Source organism: Coptis chinensis, chromosome 5, assembly GCF_015680905.1.
Source record: "Coptis chinensis isolate HL-2020 chromosome 5, ASM1568090v1, whole genome shotgun sequence".
NCBI classification, from domain to species: domain Eukaryota; kingdom Viridiplantae; phylum Streptophyta; class Magnoliopsida; order Ranunculales; family Ranunculaceae; genus Coptis; species Coptis chinensis.
Genome location: NC_141460.1, coordinates 62112135 through 62132417, shown reverse-complemented (window position 1 = coordinate 62132417; position 20283 = coordinate 62112135). Strand labels below are relative to the sequence as shown.

Sequence of the window (20283 nt, the reverse complement as noted above, 5' to 3'; positions counted from 1 at the left end):
TATCTAGTGGGGGGTAACACTAGTTCACCCCTATAAGAAAGAGAATGTGTTTGTATATAAAGTTGCTCGCCTATTCAAATCGAGCAGATCACTTGCCATAATGCTATATTCTTCTACTTTTGTAATAAGTACTTTTCTTTGTATTCATTTTTTTAATTATGGTAAATGCTTGTTTTCTTCACTTCTTGTTGTATGCATGATGTGTGAACGACTATATATCATAACATATTTATTAGTAAAAAAAACCGTCTGGCGCCTAGCCGGGCACTCAGCCACCGCCCGACTACTGCTTAGCGTATTTTAGAACATTGCCCGTTAGATATCTTTCTTCTTCATCTTATGTCAACGTCATAGACAGAACGAGAGAGATGTTACTTACTTATTATGACGAAAAAGTTGTATCAAGTGTTTGATTCCATTCCAAGAAGTTCATATTCTTCTTTATATATCTTTCTATTTAACAAAATAGAAAAGTGTATGGCCCAAAAGGCCCCATCCAATAGTAGGTAATCATTCTCACAAAAATATGACTTGGCATATCTAAGTGTTTGGAGGGTTTGTGCAATTTTGTTATGTACAATAAATACTATGGGATCTATCTAAAAATAAACCAAAAATCAATAATTGCGGTTTGACTTATAAACTATTGGGCCTCCAAATTTGACATAGTACTGTACTTTGGGCTTATGGATAATAGGCAATTGGACTGGCCTTGTGCCAAAGACGCGACGAGTTGTTTCGTGCCTAAAGCGCACGTATGCTTTGCGCAGAAAGCGCGACGAGTTGTGGGGTAGCACTGCAGGCGCATGAGGTATTGCGGACCATAGTCACGGGCATACCCTAGTAGCTAACATGATACAATACACATAATCCTGTACTTTGGAACATTCATATAGTGTAGTTATCGGGGGGGGGGGAAAAAAAACATTCATATAGTACACTAGAGACTAGACACTAGTATGGGTCCACTTAAGTTTTGAATAAGATTTGGGCTACCCGAGGATATCCCTATAGGGATGAGTGTGCCGATACCGTTGGATCCGAGATCCAACGGTCCGAAAATCAAAAACAAAAAGGAAGAGAGAGAATGTGAATTTGTTATATCCTCGGGGTAGACGAACTCTTTGAATAAATGTGAGCTGAGCCAATAAGACAAGAGGTATGATGTCTCACGAAGTCACAGTACAAATACATTTTTTTTTTAATTCACCAATTTATTGATTTCCCCTTTCCTATTTCGTCACTTTGTTCTGCAGATAATCAAATATATAATATACTTTCTATTTTGAGAAATAACAAATCAACTCATCTATTTATAGACTTTCTTCTAGCTATAATTGTGAGAGTTTACTGAAGGAATAAGTATGTACGAAAACAAACAAACAAATATATACCAGCTATAGTAAACAAAGTTATATTTTCTTGGAGGGTACACTTCCAGAACTGGCTAATTGGCTTACTGAGGAAACGAACAAAATGACAGATGGGGTTCAAACTTGTCCAGTAGCTCCATGATTACATGAGCATCTGCTGTAAGGGATCAATTTGATTGTATTATTGACTTTCTCCTAATGCTCTTATATATATGTATGGAACAAATGCATAAGGAGAAAGTGTGAAAGTGAGTGAGCCATGGAGAGCACACAACCTTGGTGGTTAGCTTTTGCATTTGGTGTTCTACCTTTGCTTTTGTGGCTACTGTGGTCATGGAACGAATTCAAGTTCGCAAGTCCTATTAATAATTCTGGCGCTAATAAACTTCCTCCTGGTCATATGGGTCTACCTTACATAGGAGAGATGCTCACTTTCCTTTGGTACTTCAAAATATTGCGTCGGCCTGATGACTACATCAATTCCAAGCGAAAAAGGTTTGTATGTTATTAGCGAAACTGTGATGGCTCTGAACTTGGCAATGAATTGTTAGTGTTGTGGCTGATTATTACAATGAAAATTAAAAAGAGTACGTGTACGTAAAAAAATACGCGACATAATGCCAAGTGGGAATTGACTCTGCCACCAGCAACATAGATTTATGGAATAACTTCCTTGCTTCTTTGCCTAGGGAAGGTAGCAAATATTGTAGGAGGTAATTTGAAGTGCGAAATTTTCGAAGCACATACTATATATGTGTAGTGTAGGGGGCGATATCTTATCATGCACGCGTGCAACGTAAGCGAACTCAGGACATCGATCCTCAAGACCGAACTGCGAGCAGCTCCCTCAGGAACACCCCGGTACGTGCAACGTAAAGTTTAACTTCGGGACATCGACCCTCAAGACCGAGCTGTGCGGAGCAGCTCCCTCAAGAACACCCGGTGCGACAGCAAACTCAACGCCTGCGACCTCCAAGAGCGACCTCACGACGAAAGGAGGACAAAGATATTTCGTCACGAGCACATGGCGAGAGCATACCGGTAATGATCACCATAGGGGGTAATCATTACCCATCCCGGAAATAGGGGTAACCTCGCCAACGCCCAATCGGTACGGGACTTATAATATAACCCACTCAACACTCATTCACGATCTCCACCTTACCGTGTACCATAGACTGCGTGTCTACTAGATGGACAATTCCCTAAGCCTATAAATACCACCGATTGAACTACGTCGGGCCCGATTCCTCTCTCCCGAGAAAAGAAAAGGAAGAAAGAAAAGAAAGAAAGGAAAAGAGAAAACCAACGAGAGGATCGTAGGGCGGTTAAGCTTCAAAGCGAACCCGGTCCCCAACAAAGAAACCCAAAACACACCTTTACATTGGCCGCCTCGTGGTTTTCGATTACTTGAGAGCCACTTTAAAAATCGGTTCATCCATCTCTAACTCTCAAGCCCACGAAGCATGGTTAGCCTAGAAGATCAAGTCCAAAGACCTTGCCCACGGTTGGGAATAGCGAATGAGAGCATTTCCTTGCTTTCGGGGGAAAATGCTACTTTTTTCGTGCTCGGTGGATAGTTACCCGGCAACAACAAGTCGGCAACGGAGCGAGAAACGGCATCAATGGCGTTAATCAACAGATTAATGAGTTATCCCAAAGGATTGGCGAACGCCGCAAAGAAGGATTCGACCGCAGTTATTGCACAAGATGCTTAAGGCGTATCGCGCATCTCCGTTCACCGCATGAGGTCCTCAATAAACCCTCTCCACAAGACTTTATCCACCCACGCTTTCCCATAACGACGGCAAAGACGTGCCCCGGTCGACATGTGGCTCGCTATATTCGAGTTTGGCACTTCTACCACTCACTGAGTTTGATCATCTCCGCTGCAGATTATTTCCGGCCGGCCTCAAGGATGGCTCTCGATTGGTTGATCTTTTCACTGGAATCGATTCTATAAAACCTTGAGCGACCATCGATTTGTTCGCCCGGCCCGATCGTCCACAAATGGAGCGGAAGAAGCGGATCTTGATTCTTTGTTTCAATTATCATTCAAGGAGGCCGAAACTATTTGTGAATTCCTAGGGCGGTTCAAAGGCGAGGCTGTTGTGCATGGAAAGTGGCTTGAAAGAATCTTTTCGCCACATTGGCCTTTTCAATGCTTGCCGAGTCGCGAAACACCGACCTCTCCAGTCGTTGATGAGAGCGCCTAGAGACCTTTGTCCGAGCTCTACGCGCTCGCGTGGACCAAATACATCAAGTTGAGGAAACTTTAAAACTCCACGGCTTAGAAGAGAACCGGGGAGGTCGCGGCTAGTCTCGGATCGTACACCATGGGCAAAAAGCGCTAGGTCGCTTGCACCAAAGGCAGATACCGATCGAAAGCGATAGAGAGTTAAGCTATCGACGCGCTCCCCAACTACATTCGGGTAAAATTAAGCGAGCCCCATTCTTCCGGCCGAAGTGGGGCAGGCCCGGTAGATCGGCCCCGACAAGCCATTTTGTGCATTTCACTGGCGCCAAATGCCATGAAGATGCGATGCTTGTTTGGGGGCTTAAACACTATCTCCAGGATCTAGTGGAAGCCGGCCACATCAAACAATACACTAACATTCCTGACGGCGATTTGCGACACAAACTGATGGCTCGCCGAGTCCGTAGTCGGTCTCCATCTCGCCGTCACTCCCAAGAGTTTCAAAGGTCGTCCCACGCAGCGAGGGCGTCCACGAGATCGTTAAGCGCCCGCGGCGCGGCGGACTCATCCGATCGTGACAATGATCGAACTATTCACGTGATTACTTTCCGGATGATTCCGTAACCTCATCCGAGAGAAAAGGCGTCGGTCGGGCGGCTTCTTGAAGTCTATCATTTCACCTCCGGGGCGCTCCGCCCGCGTGGTTCAGTCGCAGTATGGCGATATCACTTTTTACGGAGGCCGATTTAAGCAAAGTCGCCTTCCTCATAATGATGCATTGGTTGTCCATGTCAAAATTAGCATTTGGGCGATCAAAGCGTTCGCTCGATCGACCCGTGAGTTCTGTGACATCTTGTTCTACCACACCATGCAAGAGATGAGCCTTCCCAAGTCCGTCCTCGTCGACCCGATCGCCCCCCTTTATGGGTTCAATGGATCCAGGGCCGATCCCATTGGTGATATTATACTTCCAGTGTCGGTGGGATCTAGAGAGGACAAGATCACGCCATACATACGGTTCTGCGTTCTAGAGCGACAAATTCGCCATACAATGCCATCCTCGGACGATTTGGATTCATCGGATGCGGTGTACCATCAACTTTACATCAAGTTCTCCGTTTCCCGGGACCTCGAGGAATGATGGAACTTAGAAGCAATCAACTTGAGGCGTACCATTGTAACCGGTCAAATCAACAAATGAGACCGCGTGAATGAAGCTGCCTCCGCGCACGGGAAACCACTCTACTACACCATGGCACGGACGTGACTTAGTTGCGAAGTCCAACCCGAAGCGCCAAGTAGAGCGGCGGGGGCTCTTACAAGCGATTTTCTCTCAATGCCGATACACCTTTTCGCTCCCCGAAGTCCTTAATCGCCCGGCGAAGACCTCTAGCATTGATCAACGACGGTAGCTTCGTCGGTTTAAAGTTTGAGAGATCGTCCCGGTTCATGTCGGCAGCCCACGGTTGGCGGCGAAATGACCCACCATCAATGTGCTTGCGGCCGGGTCCCACTCCCCGTGTCGTGGATACCCCCTCGGCAGCGTTGCGAGCAATTCGCTCCACCTCGGTGACCGGTCATGTCGCCCCACCAAGTGTTGGACCTCCCCGATGGCGAAGTAAGCCAAAGCGATTCGCCGCCATCAATTGTAAAACCTCCGGTGGCGAGAAAAAAAAAGTGAATCTTGGCACGAAGGCGACCCCAAGTTTGTATATGTAGGGGCTAACCTCGACCCCCCACTCGAGATCCCACCTTGTAAATTTCTTATCTATGAATAAAGATGTTTTGCTTGGTGGTATATCGATGTGCGGAATCGATCCTAAACTTCGCATGCCACAAATTAAATGTAAACCCTAATGCTAGACCCGGTCCGACAACGACCCGCCGACTATCCTGCGTTTTTCAAAAGCCATCAACGGCGAAGTCGACAAACTCAAGCAAGTCGGTTTTATCCGAAAAGTAGACTATCGAGTGGATCGCTAACATCGTGGGCGTACCCAAAAGAAGCGAACGGTTAAGCTTTATATCGTCGATTTTACGAATGTAAATCGGGCCACTCAAAAAGCGGTTTTCCCTACCTCGCGTCGACCGACTTGTCGACCCGGACTGTGGTCATGAGCTTCTCTCCTTCATGGGGCGCGTCACGGTGGGTACAACCAAATCCCACTCGCAGAGGAGGATCAAAGAAGACCTCTTTCATATGAGCAAAGGGATCTATTGCTGGCGTTCTCCCATTCGGCTTGAAAAGCGCCGAACAGCGTATCGGCGCCTGGTCAGCGACATGTTCCAAGACATGTTAGGTGACACCATGGAGGTCTACATCGATGATATGGTCGTCAAAAGCAAAAAGCCGGTGATCACCTCGCCCGCCTTGAGCAAAGCGTTCTCTCGATTACTGGCGATGCGGGCATGAAACTCAATCCAGAGAAATGCCTTTTGGGCGTCCTCGGCAAGTTTTAGGGTATCGGTGTCGCGGCGTGGGATCGAAGCAAATCGACCCGGATCCGGCGTTCTTAGATATGCCCGATCCACGCACAAAGAAACAAATCTGAAGTTGTCGGGGAATGGTGGCGGCACTCAACCGGTTCATATCAAGGGCCTCGGATAAGTGTAGACCATTCCTGCAACTCCTCAAAAAGGCGAGCCGTTCTCATGGAAGCGATCAATGCCATCATGCATTCGCCACTCTCAAAATTACCTCACCCGCCCCGTCTTAGCTAAACACGTAGGCGGAGACTCGGGGCTCTATCGGCGGTATCGATTTTGCAATCATTTCGAGTTCTCTTCAAAGAGGAAAACAATTCAGAAAAACCGATCTACTTCACAAGCAAGGCGCTCACGACAATGAAAAGAATTACTCCTTCACGGAAAGAGCGTACTTGCTTTATTATATTCGACACGGAAGTTCGGGCCTTACTTTCGGTAGCATCAAATCAAAGTTCTTACCGACCTCCCATTGAAGAAAATTCTCCACAAAGAAAACAAAACTACTTTCGAATGGCGGTTTGGGCGAAGAACTTCGGCGAACACCACACGGAATTGCGTACCACGAATTTTCGGAAGGGACCAGTCGTTGCCCGATTTTCTAGCGGATTTCCACGTTGATGACCCCAGATTGGGAACAAAGAGACCGACCTCCCAGATTTGAAGGAGCACATCAAATCCACGGTCTCTCTTTGTAGATGGTTCTAGCAATCCGTGGCGGCGGCATCGGGGGTTGTCTTAGTTTCACCGATGGAGCGGTGATGGAAAAGTCCGTTCGCATCGACTTCACCCACTCCAACAATGAGGCGGAGTCATGGTATTGTCGGGGGACTTCAGTATGATTTGCGGCTTTCGGTGTCATAGAGCTCCAAGTATTTAGCGACTTCGCGGTGGTTGTTCGCCGGGTTGCAAAAAGTACACTACCCATGAAGGTAATCTTTCAAAATATCTTCAGGTCGTTCATCAATTATTGCCTTCTTTTAAGCAGGTACACATACATCATTTCTTGCGTGAGGAGAACCGCCACGCAGACAGTTTAGCTTACTTGGCTACCCAGACCCCGAGCTGCGTTCCCCGACAAATTCTCATAGAAATCGTCGATCGACCTGCATACCAAGTCGACCACACCTTGATGATAAGCGACCTATTTCCTCTCTCGCCCGGTCGGTGAGTCAAACATGGATGCAACCCATCATTGATTTATATCCGGCCGCGACGCCTCCCGAGGAGGCGTACCAAGGCTAAGCGGATCCCCTACCAAGCCGCGGCGTTATTGTTTGGTTCATAACAAATTGTTCAGGAAAATCTGGTGGCCCGCTTCGCGACTTACGGTGCATTACCCCGAAGCGAGGTCGGTTTGATTTTTGCGAAATCCACGAAGGAGAATGTGGAAATCACTTGCCCGTGGTCGCTCGTTAGCCCATAAGGCCATCTCTCAAGGATATTTTTGGCCCGGATGCGGTCGATGCCAAAGCATCGTCCTCAAATGTCTCAAATGCCAAGCGTTTGGCCACAATATCATCCAACCTCTTTCATGGCCCGATCGGCGATATATAGCGAGCCGTGGCCATTCCACATGTGGGGCATGGACATTATGGGCCCATTCATCCCAGAAGAAAAGTCGCGGCTTCCGCTTTGTCCTTAGCTGCAACCGACTACTTCACCAAGTGGGTCGAGGCTATTCCTTTAGCACACGTCAAGGAGTTACATGTCAGAAACTTCATTTGGACCCACATCATCACCAGATTTGGTTTGCCACACACATTAGTAATGGATAATGGGCCTCAGTTCAAAGGCAGAACGGTTAAAGAGTTTCTAGCCAAGTGGAAGATCGTTCACGCCTTTTCTACTCCACGATGCTTTTTCGAGTAATGGTGAGGCGGGAAGCCGATAACAAAGCAATCTTGGAAAACTTGAAGAAAAAGATTGAAAAGAATAAAAGCCTATGGCCAAATCAATTGGAGAATATTTTATGGGCCCACCGCACCACAGCTCGATCCAGTACCGGCGAGTCTCCATTCTCCTTATGTTATGGCACGAAGCCGTAATTCCACCCGATAACGGTCATTTCGACTTCGATCGAACTTGTCGAGTCAGGACATAACGACTCCGTGTTAGCACGAGAAGTCGACCTGTTGGAAGAAAAGCGGGACTTAGCTGCCATCAGAGTCGCATCTTATCAGCAAACTCTGAAGAACTCCTACAACAAGCGAGTTCATCCTAGGTCTTTTCAACTGGAGACCTAGTGCTAAAAAAGGCGCCAAAGGCGATTCCAAGTTAGCACCCACATGGGAAGGCCCCCTACATCGTGGAGCGGCGTCGTCGGCAATGGAGCATCTTGGCTAAGAACCCAAGAAGGGAAGATATTGCCTCGCCCTTGGAATACTTATCTACTGAAATTTTTTTACCAGTAGCGATATTCAAGTTGTATATCTTTATGTTCACATTAATGAAAACTACGTTTCTTGGGTTAGCTAGTACGGTATAATCTATTTACTTGTATTGACAAGTTAAACCGGTTTACCGCGGCATAGATAAGCAACACGTTACTTGGGTCCACCATTTCTCATCACAAGAACGCTCTCCGCGAGTATACAGCTCTCTGAAGCTTACAGGCTCTAGAGCCTCTCCAACTCTTGTTACGTCGAGGACCTATATTTCTAGGATCGACTAAACGAGAAGCTCTCGCGAGCATCAGGTTCTCTCGGAGCTTACGAGGGCTACATCGCCTCTCCACTCTTGTTGCGTCGAGGACCTATATTTCTAGGATCGACTAAACGAGAAGAACGCTCTCTGAAAGCATCAGACTCTCGGAGCTTACGGGCTCTCTATCGCCTCTCCAACTCTTGTTACGTTGAGGACCTATATTTCTAGGATCGACTAAGCGAGCGCTCTCGAAAGCATCTGTTCTCGGAGCTTCACGGGGGCTCTACGCCTCTCCAACTCTTGTTACGTCGAGGACCTATATTTCTAGGATCGACTAAATGAGAACGGCTCTCAGTGAGCATCTGACTCTGCGGAGCTTACGGGCTACATGACCTCTCAACTCTTTGTTACGTCGAGGACCTATATTTCTAGGATCGACTAAGCGAGAACGCTTCTCTCTCTTGAGCATCACTATATTTCTCGGAGCTTAGCAGCTCTGCTCTACAGCCTTTACAAGTCTTGTTATCGTCGATGACTTTATATTTCTACGATCGACTACACGACGCGCTCTCCATGAAGGCGGATCGGCTCCCTGGAGCCCGATGATCCAGTGACCCTCCAATTCTGTCCGCGTCGGCGACCTATATTTTAGGGTTGACCTCAAGGCGGGACGCTAGCATTACTAGAATCCTAAGCGAGCACTAATTACACCATCCATGGCAATATACATACGGAACATCTCAATCAGATTATATAACCATTCATCATAACTGGCTACATCCACCGGACCATGGGATTACCGAAGAAAATCGGATCGATGATCATTACAAAATTAACCAAGTATTGCGCCGCCTTTCGTGGAAACCGGTTCATTTGAATAAAAATGGCGACTGCTTTCGGGCAAGCCCGAAAACACAACTCTATTGTTAACTCCGGTATAAAGAGGGAAATGTAAAGCGAGAACTTACAAATCATGGTATGAGCCAAACCAAGATCACCTTCTCAACTCTCACTGATGACATGCTTATCTTCTGGTGCTGCGCTAGTCGAAGCGGTATGCCGAGCCGACCTCAGCATCACTCGCATCTCATGCCCTCGTTCATCATTTCGCTTTTCGCTTTCTTCCGGCAAGATCGTACTTCGTCAGGCGGCGTAGGCGATATAGGCTTCGATATCGCCCTCTCGGCTTTCGCGGCGCCACCCGGCACTTCTTAGCATAAGCAGTCACCACAGCTAGTTCCCTTTCTAACTCCGTCACGTCCGTCACTAACGCAGCATTCTCAGCCGTAGCGTTCTGGTACTTGGTAGTCATCACTTCCGGTTTTCTCTTTATGCCCCCCCGCGGCTTCGCGATACATCCTAGCTCGACGTGAGGGTTGCCATCCATCTCCGCGTTTTGTACAACATCTTTCAGCTTGTCATATCCTGCAAAAAACTGCATGAAGCAAGTTAAAGAATCAGTTTGCCTTAGTAATTGACATAACAACTTAGTGTGTCTGGAGTTTACCAAACAAGCGGCCATATCCATCGTCCCCAGTAGCGTGTCCATGTCCTCATCCTTCACCTCTGCCTTGTCACCATCCAAGTCTGATCCCCCCGGGACCGTGTCGCTATGGGCCGAGTGGAAGCTTCTGATCTGGCGTTTCACCATCGCTTCTTCGATCCTCCCCATGTAGTAGAATTCACTCCCCACATCACCCGCGGTAGCGGGGGCGACCTCTCGCCCGGCCGCCGCGCGACCTCGCCTCAGGTCGCTACACTCTGCAGCATGACGATCAGTGTCACCTACCCGGCGTGGCGACCTAAAGACAATGCCGCCAGACGGACGTCCAGCCCTCCTAGGATGCTTGTGACTCTTCTTCTGCAGCCTCAGCTTTCCTCTTCCCACGATCGTCATGCACGTGAGGCTCAAACTCCATATTTTCCATTATCAGCGGAGAAGTCTCCCTCGTGCTGTTCCTTCCCCTTGCATACGGATGACATCTCGCCATGATAAAAACCTAGACCACAAGCGTATTATATCACACGAGCTATAGTTTTACACTAACCTTTTATCAACGAAAGAAGTCTCAAAGAGGAGAATAAACATACACGGATAAGCGGCAATGGCGGAGAGCCGCGACAAATCGTAGAGCAAGTAGGCGGACTAAAGCTTTGGGAAGAAGGCAAGCAAATACTTGTCTTGGTATATGATAAGCGTTTTATTCAAAGGAAAGCGTCTTTTCCTAAAGCCTCTTAATTACCTTGAGGCGCCAAGCGCCATTTACTGCCATCATTACGTTCCTTGAACGCTTCGTATTCCTCCATTAATGGGCACGCGCGGCGTGGAAACACTCTTGTTAAGCGGCGAACCGCCTAAAAGCGTTTCGACTTGCCTCCGCAGGCTGCAGCCCGGCGATCCGGTCGCCCTCGTTACGAGCACCACCTCGAGCTGCAGATAATTTCCACAACAACACGCTCATGCAAACATCTCCGCCGGGCGCCGAAAGTTGTCATTACAACATACCTACCATTCTTTAGCCACATGCACCGTCAGCCACACACAATTATAGTTGAGCAAACAATAATAAAGAAATAAGCAACAATCATGGCATACTGACAAGCACCCGATCTATATTAGCAAGATAGCAAAATAATCACGTTAACGGGTTCTTTGAGATTACTTTCGGAAAATCCAACCCGGCTAAATAACCGTTATCACTGAGTACCCGGCCGCGAGCGGAGCACGAGGTCATTCTTCGTGCTTAAGCATACGGGTAACAAGGCGAACGCGGGTTACCCGGGGAGACCCTCTATTGTATCCACGGCTTATAAGGCGATAGTACTAAATAACAAAATTACAAATCGCCACCTCCGGGCTCCATAATTAGTTCTCCTGGCTGAAGCGATTTATCAATCTCAGCATCCGTACCAGTCACTATCACAGATACTCCATCCAGCTCTAAACTCGTGATCGCATCGGACCGCGGTAGCATCGGTTCGGCGGTATCGCGATTCGCGGGCAAAACCTCGAAGCAGCGGGGCACTACTAATTCCTCCCGGCACCCGTTTACCCGAGGTAAGACGTGCAGCGTGCATGATCTATCTTCAAACCGTTGTAATCTGCCTCTAGTTCAACGAAATCTGCATCCAGAATATCATAGGCTTTGGTCGCATCCTGAGCAACCTTCTTGCAGTGTAAGGCATAATCGTTCAACCTACCAATCTCCACGATTGTTGCCGGGGCGTTCTCTTGACTCCTGTAGTTTTGCCTCGGCTCGGCCCGGCTTCCGTGTCTTTCAACATCTTGGCCAGACTCAGCTCTTGATGAGCTTTCTTCAGACCTTCCAGTTCCTCGTGTTCCATCTTCGAGGCTTCCTGGACGTTCTTCAGCTCATCAGACAGCTTCACCACCGTCTCTCTATCGCCTCCATGGCCGGGCAATCTCCTTCAATTTTGAAACCCACTTACCGGTGCAAATACACCGCGTATGGTTAATAGCCACAACACAATAAGCGTATATCACGGAGCGGTTACATCAAACAAAGATAGATACGCATACCAAACATTGGGCAATTTCCATTAGCCTCAGTTATCGGCCGACCCTTTATCATCCGGCTCCCTGCGATTGCCATCGAGCTATCTGTTCTAGAAGGCAACCCGATATCTTACTTTCGATTGAAATTTCTGATCCGCCCGCTTCCACAATTCGTTTCGCCCCATTCTCATCCGGGAACCGAAGCTGCCCCTCTAAGTCGTCACTCACCATAACGGCTTTTCCACTTGCCTTTACGTGGAGCTTTTCACTTTTCGCTAGTGGATTTGGATTCACGCCTCGTCGGCGCGCACTAGACCCGACCCGAAAGTGGCCAAGTCCATGATGACCTTTTCAGTCGTGCTCCACTCCGGCGAAACCATAGCCCCGGTTGGGCCACCATCGAACCGCCCGGCGCTTAGAGCTCTCTCCAAGGCGTGCGGCGCTACTTTTCGTAGTTCGGGCGGCGTCTTGCTCGGCGTCGCGGCCTCTTCTCCGACCTGCTCCTCATTTCGAGGATTGAAAACCACCGTTTCCAACTCCACGGGTGCATCGATCGAACCTCGCCCGGTGGGCTTCGATCCTCCCGCTCGAGGTACCACCTCTAGCGGTCGCCTCGCACCGCCATCGCCCGTTGTCTCTCTTCGTGTTACTAAAGTAACTTTCGTTCGCGCCTCCATCGCTCTTCCCTTATTTGACCTCGAGCTCGGTCTTTTTTCGCCTTCTTTTTTCCCGGATCGCGGGCCCACCCTTTTCCACAAAAAAGTGTGCAACTTCAGGCGGGCGGCTTGCTTCTCTTCCACGAGTCAACCGCGCGAACCTCTCTATTTCCCCCACGATCGGTTAAGCTTCTTCACGGAAAACTCTGCGGTCAAAGTAAAACAAAGACTGTTAAAATAACTATCAAGCGTTAGACAAGGAACAACAGAAAACGTCCTACCCACCGGATATGTTACAAATCCTAGTTTGCGGTATACACCCGTTCACCACGGTGGTTGCCAACTAGCAACAACGGCCTCTTAGTCCGGGCCTCATTGCTTACTCCATCGATCCGCAGTGAAGCGCGTCGTCATGGTTTGCAAGCTAAAGTTCATGTTCCCCGATCGCCGTACCACATAGTGTTCCACTATGTCGGATACCATATGTCATATTCCCACTCGCATTGGCAGGTCGAACACCTTAAATAATCGCCGGTGTTACCTCTGAACCGACAGGAGACTTCAACAAAGCGCCAAGAAGTAAGCATACCGGTTCGAAGCGGTATGTGCATATGCGCTCTCAGCTGGCCCTCACAGATTATTATTCCACCATTCGGCGGGTTGTACTCCTCACTACGAACATTTTCACTCAATCGTGGTTCGTATATTTCCAGGTCAGGGACATTAATCCCATATGCTGCCCTCAGTTCGGGGAACGAGTTAGCAGCACGACGGTTTACACTTCTAAGGGGCACATCGCTTGATGACGACATATCCCCTCGACCTGACGTACTGGCTACGTCACCTCCTGACCTAGATCGGGCATTACCCTCACCTATCCTATCCTCTTCTTCCAAATCAACCTCCACGCCAACACTCACTGCTTCTTCATCCTCGTACTCTCCACAACTCAAGGATATCTCTCGGACCTCCTCCGATCGAGTGTCATCAGAATCAGACATTACGGCAAGTTTTTTTTTCCCCTACCAATTACTCAAATTTTGAAACCCTATACCCTTATGATGACCTACCTATTTAGCAAAAGCGCGGCGGCGGGGAGGAAAGCAAATTGAAAATGGAAAGATAACAGCAGCGAAGCACTCACGAGGAACCCTAGCTTGCGTTTTGTGGAAGAAAAAACACGCAATGCCTTTTCGATGTCCCAAATTTGATTTTGTATAAACCGCTTTGTTTAGTTACCAAAAGTTATGATTACACCTAGGCTATAGCCCGCGCGTGTTCCAAAGTGCTTGTCTTTTCAATAGTTCGAATAATGCGGCGACCGTTTCTCTCTCAACTACTATGATTACATCGCGTGCGTATGTTACGACATAACTTCCCTTTCCGCCAAAGCATCGGCATCGTGAATCGAAAGTCATGTCGTCACGGTCGAAGTCGTCCACCATAGCTTCGCTCCGTTCCCACATTCTTTCTCTCGGCATAGCGTTTCTTGTGGCATAAACACTCTACCGAGAGGATTTGTGTAGGGGGCGATATCTTATCATGCACGCGTGCAGCGTAAGCGAACTTCGGGACATCGACCCTCAAGACCGAACTGCTGGCGGCTCCTCGGGAACACCCGATGCGTGCAGCGTAAAGCGAACTTCGGGACATCGACCCTCAAGACCGAATCGTGGAGCGGCTCCTCAAGAAGAACACCCGATGCAACAAACTTAACGCCGCGACCTCCAAGAGCGACCTCACGAGAAAGGAGGACAAAGATATTTCGATGCGAGCACATGGCGAGCGCCTCGGTAATGATCACCATTCGGGGTAATCATTACCCATCCCAGGAAATAGGGGTAACCCAATGGCCAATCGGCCACGGGACTTATAATATAACCAGCTCAACACTCATTCACGATCTCCACCTTACACGTGTACCATAGACACACGTGTCTACTAGATGGACAATTCCCTAAGCCTATAAATACCACCTGATTGAACTACGTCGGGCCTGATTCCTCTCTCCTGAGAAAAGAAAAGGAAGAAAGAAAAGAAAGAAAGGAAAAGAGAAAACCAACGAGAGGATACGTAGGCAGTTCGCTCATAGGCGAACCCGGTCCCAACAAGAAACCCAAAACACACCTTTACAATATGTGTACCAAGTTTAGTAGTCGCTGTTAAGCGTGTAGGAGCAGAAACGTGTTTACTCATGAAAATATCGCTGCCATTATGTCTTGGATCTCTAAGCTAAAACTTAGAGAGCCACCAAGAGAATTCATGTTGCATACTTGTTATTGTCTGGTAATGTTCTAACAAATTTTGTTTCTTGTATAAATGGTGCTCAGTTATGGGGATGGCGTAGGAGTATATCGGAGCCACCTCTTTGGATCTCCAGCAATTATTGGTTGCTCACCAGAGTTTAACAAATTTGTCTTCCAATCACATGATTTGTTCCCAATTAAATGGCCAACGATAGAACTTTTAGGCTGCACTTCTATTGTAGCAGTAGATGGAAAATCTCATACAAGGATTAGGAGCTATGTGTCCAACGCAATCAATAAGCCTGATGCTCTCAAGAGAGTCACTAGTTTAGTACAACCAATTATAATCAACTCCCTCCGCTCATGGGCAGAGAAAGGCCAAGTGAAAGCAGTGAATGAAGTCAAGAAGGTGATCATGACCGAATTCATATGTTAGAGCTATTCCTCCCCATGAGGTTTAATCTAGAACAATTATGCTATTATATACCAAACTGGTCTTGATTGCAAAATCAAAATAGCCTGTTAAGTAATACTAATTTCTTCGTTTCATGAACGGCAGATAACCTTTGGAAACATCGGCTCTATGTTTGTCAGCTTTAAACCGGGCCCATTGTTGGATATGCTAGATCAGGACTTTGCTGGCCTACTGAGGGGAGTTAGAGCACAACCCTCAAAACTCCCAGGAACCGCCTACTCCCACGCAGTTCAGGTTAAGCTTAAGCCTGATTAATGCACTAACAAAATATGATGGCTAGCTGTTCTAAATATGCTGTATTCTGCCTGAAAGTGGTTTTGATACTTTTTCAGGTTTTGTTTTGTCAATTTCTTACAAAAGATTTTGTCATCATTGATACAGTAACTGATATGAATACTTATATAATTGGCAGTGTAGGAAGAGATTGATGGCAGTTTTCAGGAAAGAACTTGAAAAGAGGAAGCGAAGTAGTGACTTGAGTGACGAAAATAATGATTTGATGGACGGATTAATTAAAATGAAAGACGAGGAAGGGAAACTATTAGGTGATGAAGAGGTGCTTGACAACATTGTTTCTCTCGTTATAGCAGGCTATGAATCAACCTCTCTTGCATCAGTGTGGGCTCTGTACTACCTTGCCAAATTCCCGGATGTGCTTCAATAGCTTCGAGTAATTTTACTTTAAACGGTAGTTTTTATGTTACTGTTAGTTATAACTAACTTTTTATAGTTTGAATTCTGATTCCTTTTTTTATTTTATCAATTGAAATGTAGGAAGAAAACATGGCTGCGAGCAAAAAAGGCGATTTCATTACAAGGGAAGAACTCGCAGAATTGAAGAACACAAACAAGGTCTTTTTTCTGCGCTCTAGATTCACCAATAACATCTCTTATTTCTGAACTAATACCTTAGCAATTTGGATATCTAATTTGCAGGTGGTGGAAGAAACAATAAGATTGGCAAATATTGCACCTATAGTCTTCAGAGTGGCAAAAGAAGATGCTATTTACCAGGGTAAGAAATTGAAAAGCACGTCTTTAGCCCCACAAGGCGTTGTTCGTAAAAATGATAACCAAAAACTAATCCTATCTAATCCGTTTTCACAAATTAAGATGTTGGTTGGTATATATAAATCAAAATGTTGCAAGGAACCCATTCCTGGCTTTCTAATGCTATACAAGCATGTTTCTTCAAACCAAAATTTGTAGTTAGTTGTGTGGTTATAGGAGACAACAATGTCGATTAGGTTTGTTTGGTTACTATTAAAATTATTTATACATAAAATTATCATACAGTTCAAATAACTCTACTAATGTGATTATGTGAGCATATATATATATATATGATGTATCAACAAGAGCTTCTAGCTCGATTGGTTGTGCACTCATCTCCTCATGGGACAGGGTGCTGTTACAACTAAGGAGAAAACAAGCTAGTCACTAAGGAGAAAACAAGCTAGTCTTGACTAGCTAAACATTTCCGCGAGAAAATAAAAATTAAATATCTTAATTAACTGAAAAATATAATACCGAACAAGGAAGCTAATCCCAAATATTGGGACGTCCTTATACTTGCTTGTCAATGCCTAAACCTAATTAAGTGTCTACATTTACCTACCAGTTTGCAACTGACCACATTCCATCTTGCAGGTTACAAAATACCAAAAGGTTGGAATGTAGCACTATGGATTCGTTATATTCATACTGATCCGAAAAACTTTGTTGATCCTATGAGTTTCGATCCAGAAAGATGGAATGTAAGTTAAAATTATTGTGATTTTGGTTATATATATTTGGCGATTGCCTAAAGTGTGCACTAAAAATTCACATTTTTTCCAGAACCCACCAAAGCCTGGAACCTATCAAGTCTTTGGAGAGGGACCAAGGATTTGTGCAGGAAACATGCTTGCTAGGATTCAACTTTGCATTTTTCTTCACCATTTGGTCACCGGCTACAAGTAATTAATTAAGCAAATTTATCTTTACATTATGGCTTACATTATTGCCATACGTTGTGCTGGTATGTGATTTTGGAGAATCAGGAACATTATATTCTTTATGGATTGCAGGTGGGAACTTATTAATCCTGATGCAAAGATAACGTACCTTCCTCATCCAAGACCTGATGATGGAGTTGAGATTGCATTTAGTACACTGTGAAGACGTCTTTATTTCTCGATGATATAATGGTTTTATTATTCTTATGTAGGCTCTTTCACTCGCAATCTTTTTGTAACAAAAAAATTGTTAGTATCAAATTGGTTTCACATATATTTGATCAATAAAAAAAAAAGAAAAGAAAAAGAAAAAACTATATTTCAGAAGAGAGCAGATCCTCTCCACCCGGGTGTAAAACCCGCCCTCCTACACCTCACAAAATAATTGTAACACTTGACAGTACAAATAAATCAAAGGTAATGGAGTTAGTAAAAACTCCTTAAAAAAACACAACAAAAAAGAAAGTTTTGTAATCCATCTTCATCTCCACAATCCAATTTCTCTCTCCAGAATCTCTTCCCTTTTGTTCTTGTTCGTTTTCAAATGGCGCATGTCTCGACCAACAAAGTTTGTTGCAGTTCATAAGTTGTGTAGTGCGGAGAAACATATCTTTGTCCCAATGTCATTTCTTGGCTTTAGTTAGACCTCCAATCAAAATTTGCTTCATCCTAAAATATAGAGTTTTTATAGTCTTTTACAGTTTTTTATAGGGAGAGAATTTCCTTACCCGTAGGGAATAACACGAATACAGAAGTTACTATTGTTTAACACACTTACAATAAAAAAAAATCCAAAAATAAATGTTGTTCTTAATGATGGTAGAAGACCATAGATCAATGAAAGCTTAGTGAGATCCTTGGAGGGTCTACTACTTGATTGATTAAGACCTTAGTATTTTTCTTTACTATTGATCAAATGTATTACTGAGTTTGACTAGAGCTTGATCTATTTCATGAATCTTAAGTTAGAGCAAATATGATGGTGAGAGCAAATATCATCTTAAATTATCCAACTTAGGTGATCCTATAAAAAAAAAAAAAAAAAAAAACTAACCATCAAGGTCAATCGTTTAATTTACTCTGATTAAATGCTTGCATTGATGGCTTGATTTATTTTGAACGACGAACAAAAAAGAAAAAGATAGCAAGTTTCAGGAGATAGAAGTCGGATTAAGATTGATTTGTTTTTGCTAACTCTGTTTCTTTTCCTTTTACTTCGGTGTTAAGTGCGTGTCCAAGTAGGAGTGTAAAAATAAACCGTTGACCTATCACTCGCGGTAGGGCCGGTCTTCGCCCGCAACCCAAACCCGTACTGTCCCAAAAATAGACCCCCCGCCCCACCACCGTTTCTACGTGGTTGGGCTATGGGTGTAGGTTCTATGCTCAAACCTGACCCGTCGAGCCGCCCGACCCACACCGTGACATAAGCCGTTGACCCGCACCGTTTCAAGACTCTAACTCCAATATTTTTCTATTTTGTTTATATTTTCTTTTAACTTTTGTAGAAATTTGAGAGATATGAATACAAACTTATGAGTTCAACATTATTTTCAAATGTTCAAGTTTGAACATTGGGTAAATATCAAGAGTTCAAATTCAACTTTCGAATTTTGGAGAAGATGAATAATTCATCCTTATATTAATTTTAAATTATTTTGGTTTATATTTTATTGTTTTGTACCATAGACCCTCACATCTTCATTTTATCTTGCTATAGAAGATAATCAATTTACATATGGTAAATCTTCAAATATATATGGTTTTGGGTTCAAGTTATAGTTTTTCATTTTTGTTTATTTTTCATTGATTGATTCCATTAACTTTCTCTATGTTATGAATTGGAAATATATTACTTGAGGATTTTTTTATTTTTTTTTTTTTTTTTTATGTAAAATTGGGTTAAAATGACAATTTCCACCTGACCCGATGACCCGCTCAAAACCCACCCCATAAGCTAACCCAATAGGCCGGGTGGTGGTACTAAGACATGGCACTTCAACCCGCCCCGCCCCATCAGGGCATTGTATTTTTATCCCCTAGACCCGCCCCGCCCATCACTATTTGACCTGCGGTTGACCCGCCCTGCCTCGTATTACACCCCTATGTCCAAGTGTCACAATTATTTTGTGAGGTGTAGGAGGGTGGGTTTTACACCCGAGCGAAGAGGATCTGATCTCATTTCATAAAATTAAGATATGCACGGTTCTCTTTGTGCTGCATCAAGCATATGGTGCTATCACAAATTCTTTTCTATAGAATCACCAATCTATCTGGATATAAAATTTTATAAAGCGGAAATATTATTATACTTGAGTACCATTACATAGGAACGGACTCTCCTTAAATAAGGAGAAAACACACACTTAAATTATTACCTACTGAATGTGGGACTAAACGACATACTATAACTTATATATCTCAACACTTGATCCAATTAATTAAGGAGCGTCATGAAGTACTCTAAAATGGAATATCATAAATATCTTATAACCTCACTCCATTTATGAAATATATGAAATGTAACTAAATAGATATGCATGATGAATGTGCATACCCCATTAGGTAATGTCCATTGATTGTTGTGCACATTAAATGTGTATATATATATGCACACTGATTGTGCTACCTATTTTAGGTATGCAAAGAGATTGTTGTGGATATATAAAATGCAACTATTTTTTTTTAATTCAAA

The 20283-nt window shown here is 44.9% G+C and overlaps 1 pseudogene across 1 annotated transcript; it reads left to right on the top strand.

The window, feature by feature from the left end:
• The first annotated feature begins 1626 nt into the window (after positions 1 to 1626).
• On the top strand, positions 1627 to 17865 carry LOC147498236 (ent-kaurenoic acid oxidase 2-like; annotated as a pseudogene). Its single transcript, XR_015194243.1, has 9 exons — positions 1627 to 1868; positions 15204 to 15528; positions 15679 to 15828; positions 16007 to 16264; positions 16369 to 16446; positions 16531 to 16609; positions 17245 to 17351; positions 17434 to 17552; positions 17664 to 17865. The product of XR_015194243.1 is annotated as an ent-kaurenoic acid oxidase 2-like (transcript).
• Positions 17866 to 20283: the final 2418 nt, after the last annotated feature.